Source organism: Panthera leo, chromosome C2 (assembly GCF_018350215.1).
Source record: "Panthera leo isolate Ple1 chromosome C2, P.leo_Ple1_pat1.1, whole genome shotgun sequence".
NCBI classification, from domain to species: domain Eukaryota; kingdom Metazoa; phylum Chordata; class Mammalia; order Carnivora; family Felidae; genus Panthera; species Panthera leo.
This window is the reverse complement of record NC_056687.1, coordinates 90,559,811-90,578,463: the sequence shown is the minus strand read 5'-3', so window position 1 is coordinate 90,578,463 and position 18,653 is coordinate 90,559,811. Positions and strand designations below refer to the sequence as shown.

The 18,653-nt window shown below is 34.7% G+C and overlaps 1 protein-coding gene and 1 pseudogene across 16 annotated transcripts in view; one reads left to right on the top strand and one right to left on the bottom strand.

The window, feature by feature from the left end:
* Positions 1-18,653, top strand: part of NAALADL2 (N-acetylated alpha-linked acidic dipeptidase like 2) — a 1,343,235-nt gene that overhangs the window by 1,230,737 nt on the left and 93,845 nt on the right. The window lies entirely within an intron of this gene.
* The window catches only part of LOC122230363, a 90,154-nt pseudogene that overhangs the window by 45,753 nt on the left and 25,748 nt on the right, over positions 1-18,653 (bottom strand).

Genomic DNA, 18,653 nt, shown 5'->3' with positions numbered 1-18,653 from the left:
ATCAGCACTTCTTGTTGATGCTGTTAAAGTAACTTAAATAATATTTTTTCTCAGTATCTGTTTTCTCAACATGTATTACATTTTATGTGAGGAATTAGGCATCGTTTTGAGAGTTGAAGTATATTTTTGTGTTGGAAAAAATTAAAACAATTTCACTGAGTAATGTTTTAGATTCTTATGTTAACATTCTCTATAGTTTAGCTGAAATGGGAGGGACAGAGCTGAACTAGATTTTGGAGTAGCCAATTAAAGCAACAAGCTATAAATGAAAGTCTTAAGCCTTTAATCACTTACTATGATGATACAAGCAAGATTTTAAAACCATGGAGAAGACTGACTCCCCCATTCCACTTTCCCCCATGGAAGGGTACACTGATCAAGGGTCAGGGGGATCAGCAGGGATGTGGGGGTTGTCTTAGTGTTGAGGAAGCCCTGAACGAAAGACTTGGGCTGTTTTTATGGATCTTGGGGTTAAGAAGAGGCCAGGGAGGAAAGGCTAGGGACGGAAAACACTGGGCACTCAGAGTGAGGAAAAGTGTCTTCAAGTTTCCTTTTTTCTCATCCCTATCTCTCTCTCACCCCCGCATTGTTGCCCCAAAATGGAGGCCTCAAGCAGAGCTCCTAAGAGGACCTGTGCCCAAAGCCTCATAAAGAGACCTGGGAATAAAGACAACTGGGCTAAGAATGTAAAAATCTAAAGAGCATGAGTGAAAAGGAGGCCTGAGTCCCCTTCATGGAATCCCTTCAGGATGGCAGTGAGCCGGCTCTACACCAAGTCTCATGTGGAGAGGGCAACTTCCCCTGTGAGGCCTGACAGAAAAAGCCTTACCAATTGCGTATGCTCAGGCCTAAAAAATTGCATGAAGGTTTTTAACCAGGAACCAGACTCCTTACATATGACTTCAAATATATATGATTGGTCAAACCATGTCTATCACACCGTTGTCTGGTAAAGGCAGGATTATTCTTTCTAGCCACTGAAAACTTTAACAATGAATCCTGCTGCAACTTAATGCAATTTTTCAGATAAATTGATTTAAATGTTTTATTTTTTCTTTTTTTTTAAATTTTAATGCTTTTTTTATTTATTTTGAGAGAGAGAGAGAGAGAGAGAGAGAGGGAAGGAGGGAGGGAGGGGAAGAGGAAAAGGGAGAGAGAGAATCCCAAGCAGGCTCCCCACTGTCAGTGCAGAGCCCAAGGTGGGGCTCCATCCCATGAACACAGAGCCTGGTACAGGGCTCCATCCCACAAACTGCAAGATCATGACCTGAGCCAAAATCAAGAGTCTGATGCCTGACCAACTGAGTCACCAAGGAGCCCCTCCTTCTTTCCTGATAAGGAAAATTGTACTCATCTCTGATATTTAGGGAATGGTCATTGTGACATATGTATTCTTCACTCTGGTCTTTACTCCACAAGCTTCAGGCTAAGTCTCCTGTGACTATGAAATGCCCTATTACCCAATGGGCATTATTAACCACATTCCAAAGAGTATTTATACCCTCCTCTCATCTCTACCTTCCTTTTCTCTTTCCAATTCTAAATTCCTTCTTTGGAATTATTACCAACTGAACTTAACTGCATTATTAAACAACTATATTGAAATGCCCTTCAAAAAACCTTGGGGCTTTAGTAATACCTCCTATACTGATAATTATGCTGAAGAAGAATTTTAGTATATACACAAAATGTACAGAGAATATAGATACAGCAACTATGTAAATATACATAGAAGGTTTAATTCAATGGTCCTTCATAGCACCTGGGAGAATTTTTATTATAGAATTCCTTCTATGACTTGTGACTCACTCATATTTGGCCAATTAAAAATGTAGCTGTAAATATAAAAACTAAAACACAGTCAGGGCAGTAGTATCATGCCCTTAGAGAGATTAGGAAGTGGAGGAAAAATATCCAGGGTCTTCAAACTATATTCTAACATCTATTAAGAGTTGAAGAAGAAAAATTAACTTATAAAAGGGTCAGAAGACATGTACTATGATTTCGTAACCTTATTATCATGTATCAAATTTCAGAAACATTTCTTAGTTATACCAAATATGCTAACTAAAAATAACTCCAAATTGCCGTTGTTGCTGCTTTTGTGTTTTGTTTCAATCTCAAACATTCAAATTATGTTGCTCCTAGATTGTGACAGAACTCAGGACACAGGATGCAAGAACTCCGAATCATAAAATCAGAAAAGCAGTGAATATTTATTTATTTATTTATTTGTTTATTTTATGTTTACTTATTTATGAGAGAGAGTGTGAGCAAGGGAGGGGCAGAGAGAGAGGGAGACACTGAATCCGAAGCAGGCTTCAGGCTCAGAGCTATCAGCACAGAGCCCAATGTGGGGCTCAAACCCATGAACTGCAAGATCATGACCTGAGGCTAAGTTGGACATGTAACTGACAGAGCCACCCAGGCACCCTAGAAAGGCAGTAAATATTTAGAGAACTGAACATGGGCTGGGGAGAATCAGTTAATATGCACATTCTCTGAAACTTCAGAAAAAATGAACTTTTAAAATTTCTTTGGAATTATAGACAGAGGAGATTAAGAAAATTTTCAAACAGTTGAGGAATGATAAATGAAAATTAATTACATAAACAATTTAGGGTGTATAAAAGCATCATTCAGGGGCACCTGGGTGGCTCAGTCAGTTAAGCATCCAACCTCAGCTCAGGTCACAATCTTACAGTTTGTGAGTTCCAGCCCCATATAGGGCTCTCTGTTGTCAGCACAGAGCCTGTTTTGGATCTTCTGTTCCCCCTCTCTCTGCTCCTCCCCCATTCATGCTCTCTTTCTCTCTTTCACACACACACACACAAAAGCATCATCCATAGCATTTTATTGAAGAAGCTGCCTTTATTATTTTATTTTAGTGTAAAAATAGTGATGAGGAGTTTTTTTATGGATTTTCTCGTTATCAAAGCCCTCAAACTCTCTTGTCTCTATCAGGTCTTAAATACCTCCACTGTCAGTTCTCCTATGTTAGTAATTTTTCAAAATCCTAACTCTTATATTTGGAAAGGCCTATAATTGACCCACAAGTTGCCTGTGAAATATGCCTTTATACTTGTGTTTGGATCACTTTGTAATAATTGCATTTATTGACTTATGGCTATTAATTACACATTTTATATACATTATTTATGCAGTCTTTAAAACAATTCTGTAATAAATACTATCCACAAACAAATCAGGAAATTGAGGGTCAGAAGAGTTAAGGTACTTGCCCATATTTTGCACATAGATTATGTCACAGGACTGGTACTGAAGCCGAAATGACTTCAAAACTCATACCACTGTGATAACAATTCCCCTTTCTCAACTACAATTCAGAATAAATAGGTAAGCAGTGTGAAGGGGGTAAATATACATACTCTGGATTCAAATCATGCAGTTTGTTTGGAAAGTATCTACCTTATGAAAATCTTTCAATGAGTGAATCCCAAGAATTTATTTGCTTTTAGTGTTGTTTCTTTTATAGTATGGGGATTTTAACATGGCCTTTCTTCATACCCGTTGTTGCAGATAAAGATGATAGATCTTGAGGGGAAATGATCTAATAATTCTCAGGCAAACACCAAACGGAGAGGCTGGATATTTCAACTTGTTGAAAATGTGAAATGGAAAAAAAAAAAGAAAAGAAAACACACGTGAGGTCCTGAGATGGCTAAGACTTTTATAGCTACATAACTTTGCATACCCTAACCCATAATACGAACTGGGCAGAGATACGGACTCATAAAATAAGCATTATTTTTATCTGAATGTTAGCAGTACCTTACAGAGCGAAGTCTGTACACTTACAGAAATATCTGTATTTCTTTTTCTGCTCCAACGAAGAATGCAGTTTTCATGGGGAGATTTTCAATTTAGCTTACTGGGCCACACTTCAGACTTACTCCAGTGTCTTGGAAATATTTCTCTTTCTCTCCTAATTTCCATGTTTTTCTACAAATGCTACCATATTTAGAAATCTTTACTTGTCTAGAGAAAAGAATACTGTAGAGTAGAAAAAAGACTTGCTGATTTTGCTATTTAAAGTGTAGGACATAGCAATGGGTTAAGATACTATTTTATCATTGAATAAATTATTACTTGTGTGTGTCTAAGAATATGGCAAGTTTTAAATTTGGAATTCTCTTCTACTTAACATTATAATTATTGATTATTAATTATTTAATTATCACAATAGTTTTTAATATCAAGCAAAAGGAACCAGTCTATATTGCCTTCCTTTTTCAGTATTTTTTTTTGGCTAATTTCCTTTCATTTTTTAATTTGCAAGTCAGTATATCTAGTCAAATAAAAGCAAAAACAGAACAATCTTTTGTTAGCTTTACTGGTATCATGTGAAATCTGTTTTTACTTAACATTGAAAGGATGCCTTTGCTATGGTAATCTTTTCCCCACCAACAACATGGTATATCTTCCATTGTGTTCAAGTCTTCTTTGTATCTTTTCATACTATTTCAAAATTTTCTTCATCTAGATATTGTACATTCTTATTAAATTTATCCCTAGGTATTTATTTCCTTTTTTATAGTCACTGTTTTCATTATATGTTATGATTAGTTGTTATCTATCTATATATATGTATGTATATGTGTATAATTTCCATCTCTAAAATGTGTCATATCTTATGAAACTATGAATTTGGTAACTAAAGGTGTTAACTGAAATTCTTATCTTCTTTAATATTTGCAACTGATATTAAGTTTTCTAAGTTTAAAAACATAATATCTATTTTCCTTTTGCTTGTCAATTTTTATATCACTAACTTACCTTTTTCCTAAGTGTAGGCTAATGCCTACAGGAAATATAAAAATAATAGTGCAATACTAAACACTTTTACCTATTCCTGGTTTTATTGTGAATACCTCTAGTGTATCCTACATGATAGTATGTAGCATATTATAGCTAATATGCTACTTAGGATTTTTACAATAACATTCATAAATTAGAGTGGCTTGCATTTTAATAGCATCATTTTTTTAAGGTTTAAGGTCCATTTTAACTGACATCATAAGAGTGATTAAGAAGTTTTTCTTTTTTATGTATACTCTGAAACAGTTCGTCATTCCTGAAAATTTCTATTTAAAAGGCAAAGCTTGTACATTTCAAGGCAAACCCCTCACCTTTAGGAATTAACTTTTGCTGCTACTTAAAAAAAAATCATTTGATTGTAGTTGACACACACTGTTACATGAATTTCAGGTGTACAACATAGTGATGCAAGTTCTTTAGGCTCACCACAAGTGTGGCCACCATCTGTCATCATACAATGCTATTATAATATCACTGACTATAAGGCCTATGCTGTACTTTGATTCCCATGACATTAATTCCATAACTGGAAGCCTATTCTATAACCCCTTACTCTCCTTCACCCATTTTGCCCATCCCCCCTAACCAGGCAACCTTCAGTTTGTTCTCGTATCTATGGGTCTGATTCTGCTTTTTTTTTGTTTTTCATTTTTTTTCTTTTCTTTTCTTTTTTTTTTTTGATTCCACATATGAGTGAAATCATATCATATTTGCCCTTTTCAGTCTTATTTGATGTAGCATAATACCATCTAGATCCATCCACTGTTGAGGTCTTTTACTCTTCTTCCTACTTCTCTTTTTTTTTTTTTTTTTTTGCCTGATCTCAGGTTTGGAAGCCCTTTTAAGAAATTTTAGAATCTGAAATCTTATGTTTCTAGGATTTTTCTTTAAGATGTTTATAGCTTTTTGTTTTTTTGCTTGTTTGGTTTTCCTTATGGTTGCATTTCATTTATTTCCAGAACTTACTAATTGTGACTTAATTTGCTATATTCATATAGGATTTCCTTGGTTTTCATATTTGTTAAGTCTCTTAAAGCTATAAGTCATTCTGAATCAAATCTTAAATGACAGAGAGCTTCTACCTGGAAGAGAAAGTTTACTATAATAAAAGCTAACTACCTTTGTCCATAAGGTGATAAAATAATGGGATTCTATAGCAGACATTATGGTCATCTCTCATAAATTAATTGTAGCCTGCACCCGTTGTGTGACAATTCTGAGGTTTCCATGAGACTCATTTCACAATTTATTTTAGCTACACATCTAATTGGTCTAAACTAGTGCTTATTCCTGGTCATAGTGATTTTTATTTTCATAGAAAGTAGATTTTTATTTGCAGTTAGGAATCCAATGTGGGGGAGAGAAAAAACTTTCCTTCTTTCGGGATTGGTATTAGGATGTTTTCAGCCAACCTGCAGTCGTGAGAAAAACTCAGGCTTAGGATGAAGCTGATAAATTGGAGAGAAAATGGAAATATGGTGGGGGCGGGAGGGGGGCAAGTCTTCGGCAAGTCCATCATTGAACTATGAGAACAAAATAAATCTGAAATTACCTTTATTTCTGAGTTTTTTATTAATATGTGCTAATAAAATCTTGTTTAAATCAGTTTTTTGGGAGAATACAAACTTGGGGAGCAGTCCAAAAGATCCCTCTCACTTTTAACACCAATTACAAGCTTGGGGCTCCCAAGATTCCCCCATCTCTAATACTAATTACATGCTTGGGGGTCCCCATCAATCTCATGTTTAGTAATTCAGTAGAAGATTCACTGAACTCACTGAAAGTTGTATTACTCACAGTTAGTTTATCACAGTGAAAAGATGTAGATTAAAATCAGCCAAGTGGGTTCTCTTGGGTGGCTCAGTGGTTAAGTGACCTACTCTTGATCTCACCTCAGGTCATGATCTCTCAGTTTGTGAGATTAAGCCCCTTGTCAGAATCTGCACTGGCAGTGTGGAGCCTGCTGTCTGCTTGGAATTCTCTCTCTCTCTCTCTCTCTGTCTCTCAAAATAAAAAATAAAACATTTAAAAAAATAAAATAAAATCAGCCAAGGGAATAGAGCCATGGAGCAGAGTCCAGGACATTTCCAAGTGTGGAGCTTCCATTGTCCTCTTCCACTGGAATCATGGAGAGTGTTACTTTTCACAGCAATAATATGTGAGGATATTCATAGAATATCTTATTGCTAGCCAAGGAAGCTCACTTGAGCCTACATTTCCAGAGATTTTATTGAGGCTCCATCGTGTAGACATAGTTAGCTAAGGTGGTTAAGCTGATCCCATAGACTTAAAACTCCATGCTAACTTACCTTGTTAGATCATCTGGTATGACGTATGACCCAAGATACAATGACAAACAAAGACACTTCTATAAGGCACAACACTCTAGGAATTTAGATATTACCTACCAGAACTTGTGGGGAAATGCTCGACCTCCCTTTAGGTAAAATTAAATTCTTTACTACATCATGGCCAAGGGTGGGGGTTCCATTCCTTGAAACATGTTGTACTCAATACACAGCCTTACTGAAGTATATATTAGAGAAAAGGACTGATAAGATGCATGCCATGTTTAACTTTCATGGTAGATAGTTCCATTTAAAATGGAAATATTAAGATCTGATATAAAAAAAAAAAAAACAAAGATTCTCTGCAAAGTGGAAGGATTTTTTTTACAAAAAAGTTTGAAACATTTCCTTTTTTAAATTATTTTTAAAAATAATTTTATTTTTCACCTAAATTTTTTTCATCTAAATAATTAGATGAAATAATTTTCATCTAAATTTCTCTAGTTTCTTAACACATTATTCTCCATTTCACTGGTGATCTTAATAGATATTTGTGTTTTAAGAAGAAAAGGTAATTTAAAGAAGACTTGCTCTTGCTTCGTAGGATTCAGTGTAGAGGTTCGTGGATACATTCTTGATATTGAAAGACAGGCAAACCTTAAAGGGATAGGAAATGGAACCAATTCTGGAAGAAATATCCACTTATTCAAAAATAAATATATAAATGATTTATTTATGTTGCGTTAGACTGGAATTCAAAAACAAAAGCAAAGAAAAACAATCACTCCAGCTCCCCCAAATAAAACAGCTCCTTAGAGTCTTGTGTTTATGAAAACAGGATTCATAAAATCTGTTATAGCTTGGATTAGCAACACATTTTGAAATCAAGTTAACAGATTAACAGGTCCTTAGAAGCATAGTCACTGAAATAATTTTTATTGCCCCCTTGGGGTTTACATATTTAACACCAAATCGAGAAAATAACACAAAAGGAAAAGCCTATGTATGCATTTATTCCCTACCTTATACCAGAAGTAATAAAAGTGAGATATAAAAATATACACAATGTAAAAAAATGAGATTAAAATTAGGGGAAAATGGACATGGAAAATTAAACAATGGGAAAGTATTAGAAATGTTAAATCAAAGCCAGATGTTAGATTAGTATATACAATGCCTGCATATTGCCCAATAAGAGTTGTCGAGTCAGTACTGAATAGGAAAAGATACTAGAGGAATATGAATGGTTATTGGCAATTAATTCTTGGCATTTGATTCTATTTTTAATACTTTATCTTTTGTGATGAACTGCCAAAATGAAAGATGTTCAATTATTTACAATCCGTTGATTTAGATATCTATTTCGAATTAAATTACAAATATACAGAGGTAAATGAAATTTTATATTGAAATATACACAATATTATATACAAAACATGTTTATAACTATGTTTTGAATAAAGAAACTAAGGTAAATATGAAAATAAAAGATGGGTAACTTTATGTAATCTTTTTTACCTTTTACCTCTCTGCATTTTTAAAATTTACTTTAGTGTGTATAACATATTCAAAAGTAAACTGTAAAACTAAGCCTATTGTCTAACTAAAATGTATAGTAAATACAGCAGTCACTATTATAATTTTGAGTAAAACATGTTAAATTAATAGGATACTTATTTATTTTCTTAAGCTCATGAAATGATATGTTTTATTAATTACACTAGATAAGTATATTACTATATATATATAATATAATATATATATATATATATATATATATATATATATATATAATATATTACCATTTCTCCCTGTATCTTTGTTTTAAGGTTTATTCATTTATTTTGAGAGAGAGAGAGAGATTGATTGAACACTAGCAGGGGAGGGGCAGAGCAAGGGAAAGAGAGAATCCGAAGCACTAACAGTGCAGAGCCCATGCAGGGCTTGAACTCACTAACTGTGAGATCATGACCTGAGCCAAAATCAGGAGTCAGATGCTTAACCAACTGAGCCACCCAGGCACCCCTCTGTATCTTTTTATAAAACTGAATCTTCTGCCCATGACATAAACTTCTTCAAAAATTCCAACTATTTTGGTAGGCTATAATATCAATGATTTATTATGTGTGTTATAACAACCAGTATTTTAATCAGGTAATTCTGCTTTTAGAGAAAATATCTGATGCTACAAAGACAAATACATGCAGTGCAAAAACATTACTACTGAGAAATAAATTTTATATAGGGTTTTGTCACAATTACAAAAACTATAAGAAATATATTTGGAAGAAATGAAATTCAACTAAGTCTGCCATGAATAAATAACAATCCCTTTAGCTTTAGTTCATATTCCATGAGTTTTCACTTGTTCCAGCAGACACAGCAAACATGACCCAATATAAAGTTACAAGTTAATCCACTTGCACAGTTTATCTAATTCCTTTTTTAAAAAAATATCAGTTCTTTTTTTAATAGGGAAACTATGTTATTTATAGTAATTAAAGCATATCTAAGAAGTCAGAAAATAAATCAAAAAGTGAATAAAACAGTACATAGAAAGCATGTTCTTGAGAGCAATGGTGAACATTGGCATAAACATACTGACTGAACAGTGGTAGAGGAATCCAGTATACAGACCGTAATGTTTCATCATTGTTGTTGCCTAGGAAGAATGAATTTTAGTGGGCATTCACAGTCAGTGAATTGTTTAGGAACTTCAATACTATTCACTTTGTCTCAATGTGTCTATTTTATATGCTATTGTGGTTTCTTGGAGCTTAGGAAGGAATTAATATTGAAGAGAGATGGGGAAAAAAAACTTTTAAGACACCTCTGTGAGATGGCCATATGAAAAACAAAAAGTAAAATCCTGACTTCAGGGATTCCTTTTGGTATCATCTTTGAGTTCTTTGACCTTTGTCAGTATTTAATAAAAAGAATAAGTCCCCTTTAAATACTCCATTTCACCTATCAGATTTTTAAAAATCTGATAAATACAGAGGTTCAGGTAATAAATGATTTCATCCAATGACACATCTTTCCCAGTAGTGTGGCAGTAAAGCTTTTGGAGACTTTCATCAATGTAATTGGTAAACATAAAATTAGATTCAATACTCTGCTGTTAATGAGCAGTTTCAACTTCATTGCTGTTAGACTTTCTGGGGCTTGGGGTGTTTGCATTGCCTAATTTGATGTGTTTTTGGTGAGATCCGAATAGATTCCCCCCCAAAAATCCAATCTCTGGTATAATTGAGCTTTTTTGTACAATAGACACTTGCAATTTTATCTAGAGTGATTTTTCTCAATTATACATAAAGCATGGTTTCCAACAAGATCCCTTCAGGTTTTGAATAGGGACTTTTTTATTTTCCCACTCCTTCCATCAAAATACTCTCAAATTGTAGACTCCACATTGTAATTTTGTTGTTGAAGTTTACTTTCCAACATCTGTTGTAGTGATTTTCATAGTGATGTTTAAAAGAATACTTGTTGAAAAATGCACCGCATTCTTAGCGTAGTAGCATATGCCAAGTGTTAGCAGGCATAGCTATCATCCCTTTTAATCGGTGCAGGTGCAATTAGTGCTATTTGTTCCTTTAGTATCAAAGCTACTGTAATGAACACACACCATCTTTCTAGCGACAGTACTGAAAACAAATGGATAAAATATTTTTTAATGTCCCCTTAGTATGGCATAATACTTCCCAAAATAGATTTAAACACACAGGAGATATTTTTAGAGTTCCCTTAGAGGAATAGACAGCCATATATCTTTCAAACTTGCAATAATCAAACTTAATAATATCTGATACTCCATACTCCATTGATGCTGATATGTTGTATTAGTAATAATTAGCTCAGTGGTCCCTATTGAAATTAAAATGGTAATATAATGTCACACTTTAAAGAAAATCAAAGATAGATGAAGGTAATCACTGGCCATTTCACTAACTCTACACAATAGAAAATAAACGACACTACAGTTGTTATTCTCTGATCTTTATATTTGTAAAATCTGAAGTCTGCCTCTGGAAGTAGAATATAGTGGAACTTTTTCTAGTTTGGTCATTAAAAAAATTTTTTTTAATGTTTATTTTTTGAGAGACAGAGAGAGAGAGTGTGAGCTGGGGAGGGACAGAGAATGAGGAAGACACAGAATCTGAAGCAGGCTCCAGGCTGTGAGCTGTCAGTACAGAGCCCGATGTGGGGCTCGAACCCATGAACCTTGAGATCATGAGGTGAGCTGAAGCCAGTCGCTTAACTGACTGAGCCACTCAAGTGCCCCTAGTTTGGTCATTTTTTATAGCAAAAGTAACAAATATTCAGATTCATCTCCAAATTTTCAGAAAACCAGTCTGATCCATAGTGTTCCCAGGGAACATTTCTTATCCCAAAACATTTATTTAATAGGTTTGACTGAGCATCTAGCAGAATGAAAGCACTTTGTCAGATGCTGTGCAGATAAAAGTGAGCCAGACAGGTTGGCAAAGTTAGTATCCTTGAAGGGAGCGGAGGCACACACACAAAACCTACAATATAATGAGGAATGAGTCATGGTTATGAAAAATTATATAAATAAATAAAAGGGACTCCAGGGAAGGAAGTCTTTTTTTGTTACTTTGTTTTTCCTCCCAGCTTGGAGGATCATTTGGAAGTAAGGATTAGCAAGGGCTTGAAAGAAAAGATTTAGAGAACAGTTGAGGTAATTGTCACTCCAGGTAGAGGACACAATGAAAAAAAGCCAGATGTGAATACATGGGATGGGTTTGTGGGAGACAAAAATGGGTGGTTTCACTAGCCTGTAAGGAGCATAAAGAGGGAAAAATAGGGGATGATATTAAAATTGAAAAGGTGTGTTGGCGAGGGCCAGATTACAGCTTGAGATAGTCTTTAAACGAGGTAGCCTCCTCACTAATGGATCCTACCCTGTCCAGAAGCACTTTGGATGTGTCAGTCAATCTGAAGCCAGAATCAGCCAGGACGCCTCAGTCTTTAGATCTTACACGAGGCTCAAACTAGGACTCAGTAGTTTGTAGCTGTGCCTGCTCTCTTGGGCTTGTTCATTTGGAATGCAGGGGCAGTAGAATGCTAATAGGTAGGATTCCTCCCTTGCCTTAGAGGAGCAGATAGAGAATCTTCTTTTCGTACTATGGCTTTTGGAGACGGTTTGCAAGACATTGTGTTGTAGTTGAACAACTACACACAATGCACTAGCGTTAAAGCTGTGCAACACACTGCCTGTGAACGTGTGTTATTTTGTTTCTCAGATGTAGAAACTGAGTTAGAATTATGGGATAACTCTGGAATTGGAAGTAAGATTTGAGTCTAAAGCTAATCTGCCTACCGTTCTAATCTCATAATTCTGTAAATCATAACGTCTTAAGGCCAACTTTTTCAACTGAAGTAGAAAAAGATGACAGCAAATCTCACTGATGAATAAGCCAAGGCAGTACAAGCAAAATTTGATGACAATAGAATGGAAGAAAATTGATTCTGAAGACTGGTTACCCAGAATGAGGGATAAGATTTTTACATAGTTTAAGAATTAAGTAGAGTCAGCCTTTCTAATGTTATATAGTATAGAAAAATTCCTTAAAAATTAAAATATAAGGACTTTTGAAGTATTTTGTGACATGTTCCATGAATTACAGTTGTTTAAAATACAAACATTATAACCATTTACCCACATGAATATGAGAACCTCTACTTAATAATCTTCTTGAGAACAGAGAATTTGGTCAAATGATATTTGGTCTCAAAGATAATAAAGCATGAGATTTCCATTAATTCAAATATTATTTCAAATACATATTTACAGTTCTGCAGCAAGGTAGAAATCAAAATGCTAGGGAGAGTACTAAGCACACATAAAATGATCTGACAGCTGTTCAGATATGTATAATAACACATGAAGCCCAAACTCTCAACTGTTAGACTCTAAAGTTTGAAATTCCGGGAGCTACATAGTGTTCTATAGAGAACTACTGTATAAGGTCTCCCCCAAAGTACAATTTTTCTTTAAATTTTCGATTTCTGTTTATATTTTTTCAATTATGTGATTAAAAAACAGGATTAGTTCAAGAAAGGAATATTGCAGTCAACTGTCCAGGCTCCAGCTGTGCAAATTTGCCAGAAAGATCTGATTTGAATCCATGAGTAACAAAATTCAAAAAATTAGAGTATGCACCAAAACAACATTGAAGACACTAAGTGTTAACATAAAGCATTGCATTGAGTTTTGGTGTTTTTTCTATTACCTATAGAGATGACAGGCAATAAGGAAGCAAGAGTAAAGAAGCCGTTTCTCTAGTAGTTCTCTGCCCTGGTCAGTAATATACATGAAACATATTCAGTAGCTCTTAATCTTTTTAAAAAGTTGTTTAATGTTTATTTATTTTTGATAGAGAGAGAGTGAGTCGGGAAAGGGCAGAGAAAGAGGAAGGCACGCAATCTGCATCAGGCTCCAGGCTCTGAGCTATCAGCACAGAGCCTGACCCAGGGCTCCAACTCAAGAACTGCGAGATCATGACCTGAGCAGAATTCAGTCGCCCAACTGACTGAGCCATCCAGGTGCCCCTTAATCTTTATTTAGGAACAACATAGAACATTAGCTCTACACTTAAGAATATATCTAGAGTCTTTCATTGAGATTCTGTAAGGTTCTCCTGCCCCACTAGCCTTCTATCTTCCATGTCCACTTGAAAAGCTAGAAATTCACTTCTCCTATAAATTATCTGCTAGAAGATTTGGTCTTCTAAGCTTTGGTCTAACACAAATAAATCCTATTCAACAAGTATTTATTACACATCCACTCTTTGCCCTTTCTGGAGCTACACACACACACACACACACACACACACACACACACGCAAATCAGTATATTTATTGAGTGCCACTGAATGACAGAAACATATTTTTATATGCTATAATGCATATCATAGGATTTTTTCTTAGCACAGTCATTATTGTAATAGGTTCTTTTAAATAATTGATAAATGCCAAATCCTTTAATTCTTAGTTTCAAGACATTTTAAACAATGTTGGACTTGTAATGTCAGAGAACAGGAGATTCAAAGACTTGGCACAATGTCTGAGGGCATTTTCTATTGTCGAATTAGAATATCAGAGATAGTAAACTTTTATGATTTCCAAGTTGTATTTTGGGATTTTGATTTTAGACATAAAATTTATCATATCAGTTTTCTGCCTTCAAAAAGATTTGTTTTCCTTCATTTGTAATCAGTTATGTACTCCATTGCTGTCTTGAGAGGAGAAGTGATGGTGTCTGTAAAGGCTTTGCTTTATTATAAATATCACCTATTAGTTATGTTTATTCAAACCTAAGTTGTGTGTAAAAATAAGCCTGGCTTTTAAAAAAAGCTAAATAAGTTTTCCCCAGCTTCAACTGAGGCAGTTGATTAGAACACATTGAGAAATATCAATACTGTCTTCAGTCAGATAGGATATGAGTTCAGAAAAGGCTCAAGAAACTTCCATGAATGAGATTTAAGGTACTAAAATCTTATAAATTCAGAGGAAAAGTCCACTGAAGAAAATTTAACCAGAAGACAGAAATTTTCCTTTAGGAAAAGAGTTATTCAAAGCTGTTCTAATAAAGGTAATGAACTGTTCCAAAACTCATGGAAGAATCAGATAAATATTAAAGATCTTAGGGTTAGGGTTGCTCTTAGGTTAGGTTGCTCTTTGAAAAGAATGTGAGATTGGCATTATATATGACATTTTAAAAGTCAGAAATTTTATCACCTACAATTGCTTACAGGAGACTGTAAGAAAGTATGAAAAGAAAGCATGGAATCATAGGTTTTTAAAACAACCTTAAAAATCTCATCAACTTTCCTAACTCTTTAGACCAAGAAATTATTACAAATGGTATAAAATAATCTCTCATCTGTGTCAGCATCCTTTCTAAACTCACTCTTGTTTGTGTTTGTTCTTAATCCAATTGTGGTGGATTAAAATTCTTTCAACTTTTTATATGAAATGCATATTTATCTTGAGAAAGTATGTAAAAGCAATGCCTTAGCTATCGAGCCTTCAGTTATGGTGTTAGCTATATTGTTTAACAAGCAGTAATGTGTTGCTTGGTGACAGTAGAAAGGCAAAAAAGGAACATGAGACAAGAGACTTTGTGAGGGCTTTAGTGTGCTCCAGGCTAAGCAATATTGTTTGTGAATTGCTACCATGGTGGAAATCAATGAAGACAACCCAAATGAAAACAAGCAAAGGCTATTTATTCAGAACTTGCTACAGCAAGGGAGCCACCCACCATCACTTGCCTTTGGCAGAGGCTCAAAGGCAGAGAAGTAGGAAAGTGTGGAAAGCTTCAGGTATGCCCTGATTGGAAGCCATAGGCATAGGGATGCTGGAGGTGTGCTAGCTAGAAGTGGGCATCCTGTATATGTTAGTCAACCATATGTGACTTTTTCTGGGAGTTTTCATGTTGGAAGTGGGGGCAATAACTCATGTTGGAAGTGGGGGCTGTTTGGGGGCTGTTTGCTACAGAAGTTGTAGTTTGGCTTTCTGGATTTGTGGCAGGTTGTGGACCAATGTTCTACTGTTTATATATATATATATATATATATATATATATATATATATATATATGGTCTTGTCATTGTATATTCAGTCTCTGATGGTCCATGTGCACATGTAATAAGCAGATGATTTCACCTATGTGTTTATCAGAAATATCATGCATTCCATGGAAAAATTTCACTTGTAAACATAGGAAAAAGGGTACCAACTGACTAATTGACTATGATTCTGCCATGCTAGACATATGGGGCAGAATGAAGTTGCAATGTAACTGTAAGTCACAAGGGGTAATGTTAATATCATGACTGTGTTTGTAGAAAAAGAAAAAAAAATATTCTGAAGCCCAGTGTTTCTTGTGAATAGTGTCTCTGTTTGCATTTCATATTTTCAGAAATGTGGTTAACATGATGGGATTATTGTAATTTCATGACTTCCACATTTAGGTAATATTAGCTACACATTCAATTTTTCCATCTCTTTGTTTCAATTTTATTATATGCTTCTATTTTTAAAACTAGATGAATACCACACTAATTTATCCAAATTTCAATTTCCTGAATAATGGACTTTAGCTGCCATGAGAGCTAATGTATTCAGCTAAATTTATTAGACCCTCCAAATCTCCAATATTTATTTACAGTTTCCTCTGAGGTTCTTTTCCTTGAGAAAATAAATTATGAATATGTCAAACATGCTAGTTCTAACATTTAACAAGATAATAAATGGTCTTATAAAACTGCACTAGAGAAAAGAAATACAAAGCTAATCTTGTAATTCTGTTCTAACAGTAGTTTATAGTGGTCTGGAGTCAAAGTTTTGGTGTTTCTTCTCTGTGGGTCACAAAGCACAAAGGACACCATTATTCAAAAATGACAATCTACCCATATACCTTTAAAAAGGAATTCTCACTGAAGAATTTGGAAGATTGAGTTACTTTAAGGGTTTCCTTCAAAGTAAATTCTCTTAAAAGTGTTGATTTTACTTTTGTTACCAAATAACTCAATAAAAATATCTTTAGAGAGGAACTACTATGTCTAAGGTGTACTAGACTTTATGGAAAGCAGGGAAAAAAAGAGCCTAAAACAGTCATTGCTCACAAAAATACAGAATAGCAGGGTACTTGAATAAAAAGAAAAAAAAATAGTGCTATATTAAAAATGTCAGATAAGTGTGACCTTTGCATCTCACTTACAGTTTATTGTAAGACACATAATAGAATTTGTCCTCCAGCCCATGAAAGATCATGATAGTAGTTTTCAAAATGTTTCTAATGTTAAAATCCAAAGCTGCTAAGAACTAAACTTTTCTCAGTGGTCAAAGTTTGAATTTAAGAAAAGCAGCAACTTCATTTCTATTTCAAGTATCTAACGAACCAGCCCTACATGCTAAATACATATTATGAATAAAATGGTCAACAAAAAATTCCTTAGAAGATAGTCTTTGGTATGGGCCAGAAGAGTAGATCCTTAGATAGTATATTTAAACCTGAAGAGGAACACAGTGGAGAAAAGAAAACAAAATATAAGTGGATGTGAGGTGTTTCTCCTAACTAGAAGAGGATGGGAATTCTACAGAATATCTTGTGGAATATATTTGCTGTGTTTTATCTCCTGTATAAATCTTTTTAATTAAATTTTATTCCCAGGACACCTTGGTGGCTCAGTCGGTTAAGCATCAGACTCTTGATTTTGGCTCAGGTTATGATCTCACAGTTTGTGGGGTGGAGCCCCGCATCAGGTTCTGCACTGCCAGCTTGGAGCCTGCTTAGGATTCTGTCTCTTCCTCTCCCTCTCTCTCTTCCCCTCCCCCCTCATGTGCATGCACTCTCTCTCAAAATAAATAAATAAACTTAAAAAAATAAAAATAAATAAATAATATAGTCCCACAATTGGCATGTCTTTTGAAAGTTTAGAAAAATATTCCATTGGAGACCTAATCTAGGGTTAGGATAATACTCTGTCAAATATGCTGGAAGTCACAGCATTCCTCTTATATATAGCTCTAAATATATAGCATTCTTAAACTCTTGTTTCCTCAGCTCATGAATAGATTTTTGATGTAAAAGGACATTTCTTTTTTTTAATATTTATTTATTATTGAGACACAAAGAGTGGGGGAGGGGCAGGGAGAGAGGAGGGACAGAGAATCCAAAGCAGTCTCTGCACTGTTTAGTGCAGAGCCCCACCCAGTCATGAGGTCATGACCGGAGCCAAAGTTGGACACTTCATGGACTGAGACACCCAGGCACACCAAAAGGAAATTTCTTTTGCAAGTGAATCATTAAAGTTCCTGTATACCCAAGTAATTATCAAATACTTCAGGAGGTCCATCAAACTGTCTAAAAATTCCCCCAGGGTGCTATAAAGTCTGACAGCTTTGTTATCTTTTACTAGTCTAAGGAGAAACTGGACAGTTCCCAACACATGTACTGTAATTAATGTTTTCTTTAAGTACCTTCCTTTCCTTGTTATTTAACCTGAGTTGTTAACTGAGAGCTAAATACATCAACCTGTTAATGTTTTCTTTTCTTTTCATACCTCTACTTGATGTGCTGAATACATTTTATTTTTATATTATTTTTCTTAAAATGTGCTCATTCATAGGGAGTATTATGACATGGGTTGGTCTAAATACTTAGTTGATTCTTGAGTTTCCTTTACAAGTTCAGGACACGAACGTGATTCTGATCCTATTAAAACTGAAAAATAAAACTAAATCATTTTGGATTCTTGGTTTAAGAAAGAAAATGATTTTGATGAGTACTGGCTCTATGAAAAAAAAAAACTGCCTTTATTCTCTTCCTTTTCTAAATGCATTTTCTGCAGGGCTGTCTAAGTGTCCCACTCCAGTTTTAGCCCCTAATCATGTGGTTGATTTCAAGCAAATCACTTCCGGGTCATAAGTTGTATGCCAAGAGTGTTACATCATAACAAGGGATCCATTTTTAAAAATGCTTTCCGGGCACTCATG